This window comes from Zootoca vivipara, chromosome 16 (genome assembly GCF_963506605.1).
Source record: "Zootoca vivipara chromosome 16, rZooViv1.1, whole genome shotgun sequence".
In the NCBI taxonomy this organism is placed as follows: domain Eukaryota; kingdom Metazoa; phylum Chordata; class Lepidosauria; order Squamata; family Lacertidae; genus Zootoca; species Zootoca vivipara.
The window spans coordinates 36,936,265-36,943,912 of NC_083291.1; positions in this window are offsets into that span (position 1 = coordinate 36,936,265).

The window sequence follows — 7,648 nt, forward strand, 5'->3', positions numbered from 1 at the left end:
TAACATTGTGTTAAAGCAATTGTCACCCTACACTTTCCAGTGCATTTTCCTATCTATCACTTTCCTTACTGCAGAAAACCTGACCTTTGGGGAAGTGGGTTTGTTGCGCAAGATCTCTCACTCAGCTGCAATGAGCCAGGATGGGATTGAAACTCACCTGAAAACAGTGACCATGTGGAATTGTCTCTGTGCCTTTAGCAGTTGTAAAATAGGCAGAAACCCACAGGTGAAGTTTCTGTCGTTACGCAGCTGCTAAAAGCAAAAGTTTGCAATTGTAAAATTGGAACTATCATTGTTGATGACAAGGATACGGATTGCAAGCTTTCTTTAAAAATCTATAAATGGAGCCGTGAGTCTGATTCAATATGGGGATGACAGGTAGATGGATATTCAGGGATGGGAAGGAGCCAGTGTGGGACACGAGATTGAATTTGCAGGAAAAGCAGTCTGTTACATCCTTCCTTGCAAAATTGTATTCCTAAGAGCCCCAAACCTGGATTCAAGCAAGACCTAGACCTAGATCAGGGGTCAGCAAACTTTTTTAGCAGGGGGGCGGTCCACTGTCCCTCAGACCTTGGGGGGGGGCGGATTATATTTTGAAAAAAATATGAACGAATTCCTATGCCCCACAAATAACCCAGAGATGCATTTTAAATAAAATGACACATTCTACTCATGTAAAAAACACCAGGCAGGCCCTACAAATAACTCAGAGATGCATTTTAAATAAAAGGGCACATTCTACTCATGTAAAAACATGCAGATTCCTGGACCGTCCACGGCCGGATTTAGAAGGTGATTGGGCCGCACCCAGCCCCCGGCCCTTAGTTTGGGGCCCCTGACCTAGATCCTTCCAGTTAGGTCCCAAAACAGTGAACTGTCACCCTCCAGATGCTGCTAAACTCCAAACTCCACCGTCCTTGACCACTGGAAATTCTGGCTGGAGTCCAGTGACACATGGAGGAACACAGCTTCCCCAGCCTCACGCGAAAAATATTGCTTCCCAGCTGATCAGAGAGAAGAAATTCTGGCCTGTTTCTTTGCTTTCACCAGCAACTTGAAAATGATGCTTGATCGTTTTTCTGTTATGATTATCTGTGAGCCCCTCAAATTCTCTTTTGACATGTTCAATGTGCCATGGTGTAGCATGGCCAACTGACCAGAAAACCACCACCACCTGTCTTGGCCTGGAAGTTGATGCACAGACAAAACTGTTCACAATACTGTATGAAGTATGGCTTAATCATGTCCATTCATTTCAAGGGGTCTATTTGTTGCGCCTTGGTTCCTAAATGCTGAAAACCGTGAAGTAAGTGTTCTGGTTTTTGAATGTTTTTCGGAAGCGGAACATCCAATGTGGCTGTCAGCTATTGTTTCCGGGGCACCTCCACCAATCAGAAGCTGTGCCTTGGTTTTCAAACATTTCGGAAGTCAAACGGACTTCCAGAACAGATTAAGTTTGGTGCTTTTGTTTTGATATTTATTTTGTGTTTTTGTTTTTGAGACTTTTTTGGTTAATTTGTTTATGTGACTGTGTGGAACTCAGTTCAGCTCCTGATTGATTGAGTGATTGATTGATTGATTGTGTGACTGTGGAAATTGATAAAAGCCCCCCATCCAAACAATGACTATCATCAGTGCAGGTAAGAAAAAAAATATTTTAATTTTTATCATCTATCATACTGTCTTATTTATTTTATAGTACGGTACATTGATTATTGCTTTCATTTTATGAATCAATGGTCTCCTTAGGTAGTAAAGTTCATGTTAAATTGCTGTTTTAGGGGTTGTTTTTGAAAGTCTGGAACGGATTAATCAGTTTTGCATTACTCTTTATGGGAAACTGCACCTTGGTTTTGGAATGCTTTGGTTTTGGAACAGACTTCTGGAACGGATTAAGGTTGAGAACCAAGGTACCACTGTACCGCTCAATGTTTGGTGATCAAGCTGCTAATCAATGCACACAAATGGGGGCAAGGGTGCCAACTTGAATAAAATATTGGGGGGCAGGTAACACCCCCCACATATCTGATCACAAGATGCAGTGCACACACAGCAATGTCCATCAACTTAGGGGAGGGGATCCCAGCTCCCTTTAATATTTTATTTGGAGGGGGGCGAAGGAGTCAGCTCCTATGAATGGGGCCCAGAATAGAACCCCTCACCTTGCATGAGACCTGTTGGGCCACTGTATCCCTTGCTGGGAAATAAGCTAACTTTTGGACATGTTACTTGCCTTCCCAGAATTTCATTGCTCTCTTTCCCTAAACATTTTAAGGGTGGGCTTTCTAGAGCTAGTGTTTCCTTAGAATTAGGCTTGACTGAAGCTGCAGAATGAGGCTAGGGTCTCCAGGTGAAAAAAGAGGACCAGACTCTTGCACCTTCAATATTTGTGCAGAAGAGCAGGGATTTCAGCAGGTGTCACTTGCCTTTCTTTAACCATTGATTTTTCTGAATCATTGCCACTTGGCAATGGAAGTGTGAACCAAGAGAGTGCCTCTGAGCATGTATAGACTATAATTCCCCCTCCCCGGTTAAGCATGAATATCTGGGAATGCAGGAAGAGCTTCCACAACGGCACTGAGCTCTGGGAGCACTCACTTTGGAAATCAACAGTAGGTTGCAAGACTTCTGAGAGCAGTCACAATGCTTTGTGTTGGGCTGTGTTGTAGCACAGTGTGTTATACCTCAAGGGCACATGTATTATGGACCAGTTCCTGCTGGGTCTATGCATTTAGTGATTATTATGACCAATGTCAATGAGCATATGCACTATTCATATTAAAGGGCACAACTCCCTTTGCTGTAAAAAATGGAGGAGAGAGAGGTTGTTGATGTGTGTTGATAACTTTGCAGTAGTTTCCAGAAGATTAGCCCTGTCACCATCCTGCCTAGATAATCGGTCACTGCAACAATTTCACCTTAGGTAATTGCCACTCTGTCCTTGTTCCATTTATTTCCTCTCCCAGCTCACTCCACACAAAAAAACACTCCGTGTATGCACATGTGTTTGCCGATTCGGGATGCAGCTCGCGCCGTGGACCGTGGCCCACAAATGCTTCGCATAGCTGCCAAGTTCTCCCTTTTTTTAAGGGAAATTCCCTTATGCTGAATAGGCTTCCTCGCGAGAAAAGGGAAAACTTGGCAGCTATGATGCTTCGGCCACAATAAATTTGTACATTTCTTATTTGCACTTCTTAGCCAGCCCCACCCAACCAGGTGGCCGCCAGATGAGTTGGGGAGCAGAACTCCCTTCAGCCTCAGCCGACACAAATATCTGCAGAGTACGGAGTTGAGGAAGACTGGCTGCCTTAGTCTTTAAGGTGCCACAAAAAGTCATTGCTACAGATATTTTGTGACAGTATTAAAAAGCCAAAAAGGTGATGATGGTGCAGATTCCCCCCCCCTTTTTTGCAGTGTCATCTTGAATATATCTTCTCATCTTTGCTGAGAATCTTGCCCTCCCTCTGAAATCTCTGCCTCCCTTGCCTGGTCTGATATGGCACCTCTCCAGAGTCTCCTCGGGAGCGTGGCTGACTGCAGCCGTTATCCTCACTAGAGCCTTTCCCCATCTTGCAGCTGGGGATCCTGTTAAGGGAAGGTGCCACGAAACCCAATCTGAAACCTTCCACAAGCCACAGGGTGTGCTCCAAGCATCATGGAGCAAAGACAGCCCTTCCCTCTTTTCGCATCCATGGTTCCACATTCCCCCCTCTAGGAAGGGGAGGGGGATTCTGGGGAGTGGGGGTGGACTGAGCCTTCTCCTTCTGAAGCCGGTTGTTTTTCTGGGGCGCATCTCTCCCAAGCGCTGACATATCGGGGTCACCGTCACCCGCCTGTCGCTGAGCTGGCTTTGAAGGCTCCAGATTAAAGAACGGTGGCTGTCACAGGCGCCGAGCTAATTGAGAGCTGACGTGGGCGCCAGGGGCCTAAGGTGTGTGTGCGCGTGTCTATGGAAGGATCCTGCCTCTTCAGAAGAGAGTTGGGCTCAGTGAACGCTGGTGGGGGGCACTTGCTCCAACTTTGGAATGGTGTTGGGGTGTGTGCTGTGCACAGGGTGGGGAGATGGAGTCTGAGGGATCCCTCCCCTTAGGGTTCATTAATCATGATGCTTTCCATTCCAAGAGTCATAGAGACTCCATATAGTCCATGGATACTTTTCAGTTTGCACAAGACGAGGATGCGGAATGATGTGGCCCCCTGCTGTGTGTGCTTAGGATCTGTGCTCCTGGTTGCTTAATAAATGTCAGGACAGTATGCAAACAGGTCAAGGAAGGGATTAAAGGAGCCATGATCTCACCTACCCGGTAAGGTAAAGGTAAAGGGACCCCTGACCATTAGGTCCAGTCGTGACCGACTCTGGGGTTGCGCGCTCATCTCGCATTATTGGCCGAGGGAGCCGGCGTATAGTTCCAGGTCATGTGGCCAGCATGACAAAGCCACTTCTGGCAAACCAGAGCAGCACATGGAAACGCCGTTTACCTTCCCGCTGTAGCGGTTCCTATTTATCTACTTGCATTTTGACGTGCTTTCGAACTGCTAGGTTGGCAGGAGCTGGGACCAAGCAACGGGAGCTCACCCCATCACAGGGATTCGAACCGCCGACCTTGCAGCAAAAACCCTCCTGTTCCTGAATCTTGCCACTACAAATAAATCACTCTACCTTTCACAGGTGACGGTCCTAGAATGTGTGGTGACCAGTTAGCTCCAGTTTTTCGTATATGAAACTGATTATTTTGCTCCCTTCCTATCTAGTTTTTAGCATAGTTCTGGGACTGAAACTTACCCCTCGATGAAATGACCTGTGCTGAGAGAGATGAGGAAGAACAGGGTTGAGTGCAAACCTGTTGATTCTCCTGGACATTGACACAGACACAGCTTTTGATAGTATTGACCACATTATCTTTCTTGGCTGCCTTGCCTAGAGAGGCTTTCCAGGAGGCGTGTCACGGTCTGGTCGGCGGGCGTCGGGACCAGAGGCAAGATGGTGGTGAAGAAGCAGGGTCGAGGAGCAAGGCAGAGGCGAAGGTCCACGGGGCACGAAGCAAGGCGAAGGCAAAGCAAGGGTCCAGGAACAAGAAGCAAGGCAAAGGCGAAGCAAGGGTCCAAGGAGCAAGAGTCAAGGCGTCGGCAAGGCAAGGGTCCACGGAGCAAGAATCAAGGCGTCAGCAAGGCAAGGGTCCAAGGAGCAAGAGGCCAGAGGCAACCAGGCAGGGAAAGCGTTGCTGTGGCAAAAAGCGCAAGGGAAAAGCTGAGCTTTTAACCCTCCCAGCTCCTGCCACCAGGTGCAGTGAGATCTCAAGTGGCCTCACCTGGGTGACTACTCCTTGCCTCTCCAGCACAAGCTGAGGACTTCACCTGTGTGGCCACGCCTTGCTTCTCCAGCACAAGCTGAGGCAGGCCCCAGTCCTGCAAAGCACTACAGGCCCCCGAGCCTGACTCCTGCCCATACTCCTGATAAGGCGTGGCACACTTTTGCAATGACTTTGCTTCTTCCTGGTACGATGAACTAATGCTTCACCCTGTAGCTTAGTGATGGGGAACCTTTGGCCCTCCAGATGTTGCTGAGCTACAACTCCCAACTATTGGCCATGCTTGCAGGGACTGATTGGAGTTGCAGTTTAGCAACAACTGGAGGGCCAAAGGTTCAAACAGTTGCCATGTTTCTTAACATCTCAATCAGCCTTCCTCAACCTGATGCCCTTCATATGTTTTGAACCACAACTCCCATCATTCCCAGCCGGCATGGGCAGTAGTCAGGAATGATAGGCGTTGTAGTCCAACAACATCTTGAAGGACACAGGTTCCCCACTCCTGATCTTGGCAAAACCACCGAGAGAAGTCATTCACAGATGTGGGCTGGGATTCAAGTGGGTATGCTGGCGATACCCAATTCTGTGTCTTATTTCCATTGCCTGATTCTGGGGAGGCAATGAAAGTTATAAACTGGTGTCTCATCGCAGTTTTGGAGGAGAGGGCTCTGAACAAACTGAAACGTAATCCAGACACAACAGAGGAAGTACTGAAGATCTGGGGATAGTTATTTCGGTTACGTTAGATTAAGGTTATAGGGACCCAGGTGGCGCTGCGGGTTAAACCACAGAGTCTAGAACTTGCTGATCAGAAGGTCGGCGGTTCGAATCCCTGCAACGGGGTGAGCTCCCATTGCTCGGTCCCAGCTCCTGCCCACCTAGCAGTTCGAAAGCACATCAAAGTGCAAGTACTGTAGATAAATGGGGACCGCTCCGGCGGGAAGGTAAACGGCATTTCCATGCGCTGCTCTGGTTCACCAGAAGCGGCTTTGTCATGCTGGCCACATGACCCGGAAGCTGTCTGCGGATAAATGCTGGCTCCCTCGGCCTATAGAGCGAGATGAGCGCCGCAACCCCAGAGTCGGATACGACTGGACCTGATGGTCAGGGGCCCCTTTACCTAGATTAAGGTTACCAGATTTTTTTCAAAGCATCCGGGGACACTTTTTTTTTTGAAAAGAGAAAAAAATGTTATTAAATTTTTATTTATTTTTTAAATTAAGAAGTAATATCTTCTCTTTGTCGTGCGCCCTTCCTTTGGGCCCCAGCCTACTCTCTTGGAGCATTTCCTTGCCCTCCTGGTGCTCTCCTACCTCTTCTCAGCAGTGGCGGCACAGCAAGGTTGGGGTTCCCCTCTTTTTTCTCCTTCCTCTTTCTCTCCCTTCCTTCTCCTTCTCCTTCTCCTCTCCTTCTTCTCCCTGCATTGGCTCCGAGGTTTTCCTGCCCCCGGAGTGCCGCTGGGCAGTCAGCCGGGTGGCTGGGCACTCTCGCTCCCGGCTCGCTTTGGGTCACGGGGGAGGAGTCAGCGGTTCCCCCAGTTGGCGCACCAGGCGTCCCTGGTTTCACCTCGGCAGTGGCGGCAGCAGCGGTGGCAGTCTCAGCAGCCCGGAGCCAGCCTGGTAGTGCAGTTGGCTCTGGCTGGCTTCAGGAGCTGCTCGCTGCCGTGGCGCCCACCATGTTGCCTTGCCGGAAGTCCCCATATGATGTGTCTTGTGCCGTTGAACCAATCACGCAACATTCACTCCCTACTAATAAATCTACAACACTTAAAATATAAGCCCGGGGACATTAAATGAAATCCGGGGACATTCCAGGGACGGATTTTGTCTGGGGACAGATTTGTAAACCCGGGGACTGTCCCTGGGAAACGGGGACGTCTGGTAACCATATGTTAGATGGAGTTTCATTCACCCTAAAGCAACAGGCGTGGATTGTAGGGGGTGCTCTTGAACCCATTTCTGCTTACTGGTGACAGTGGAACCAGTAAGTGCCCTTTGCTAACTCCACAGCTTCTCCAGCTACACTCTTTCCTAGACAAAAGTCAGACCTAGCCTTGGTCACTCAAGCCCAAGTTCACGTTGGATTACAGTGGAACCTCGGTTTATGAACACCTCGGTTTACGAATTTTCGGTTTACGAACACCACGGACCCACCTGGAACGGATTAATTCACTTTCCATTACTTTCAATGGAAAGTTTGCTTCAGTTTATGAACGCTTCAGTTTATGAACAGACTTCCAGAACCAATTACACCCATGCTTCGGGTTAAATACGCTTCAGGTTGAGTACTCCGCGGACCCGTCTGGAACGGATTAATCCACTTTCCATTACTTTCAA